We start from the raw sequence: 593 nt of genomic DNA on the forward strand, positions 1-593 counted from the left end.
GAACTTCTTTCTTCTGATTTGTCCCATTATTCACAGGGTTCCTTTCAGAAGTGTACATGAATTGGTTATTTGCAACCATCTCAATGAGTTCCTGAGCTTCTGCAGGCGTCTTCTTCAGATGAAGAGATCCTCTACCAGAGCTGTCCAATGACATCTTGGACAGTTCAGACAGACCATCATAGAAGATACCTATGATGCTCCATTCTGAAAGCATGTCAGAAGGACACCTTCTGATCAATTGCTTGAATCTTTCCCAAGCTTCATAGAGGGATTCTCCTTCCTTCTGTCTGAAGGTTTGGACTTCCACTCTAAGCTTGCTCAATTTTTGAGGTGGAAAAAACTTTGCCAAGAAGGCATTGACTAGCTTTTCCCAAGAATTCAGGCTTTCTTTGGGTTGTGAATCCAACCATGTCCTAGCTCTGTCTCTTACAGCAAAAGGGAAGAGCATAAGTCTGTAGACTTCAGGGTCAACCCCATTGGTCTTGACAGTGTCACAGATTTGCAAGAATTCAGTTAAGAACTGATGAGAATCTTCCAATGGAAGTCCATGAAACTTGCAATTCTGTTGCATTAGAGAAACTAATTGAGGCTTA

At 41.8% G+C, this 593-nt stretch overlaps 1 non-coding gene across 1 annotated transcript; it reads left to right on the top strand.

The window, feature by feature from the left end:
• The first annotated feature begins 208 nt into the window (after positions 1–208).
• On the top strand, positions 209–316 carry LOC112738589 (small nucleolar RNA R71). The gene has a single exon (XR_003169542.1). It is a non-coding gene; the product is annotated as a small nucleolar RNA R71 (small nucleolar RNA).
• Positions 317–593: the final 277 nt, after the last annotated feature.

Source organism: Arachis hypogaea, chromosome 13 (genome assembly GCF_003086295.3).
Source record: "Arachis hypogaea cultivar Tifrunner chromosome 13, arahy.Tifrunner.gnm2.J5K5, whole genome shotgun sequence".
NCBI classification, from domain to species: domain Eukaryota; kingdom Viridiplantae; phylum Streptophyta; class Magnoliopsida; order Fabales; family Fabaceae; genus Arachis; species Arachis hypogaea.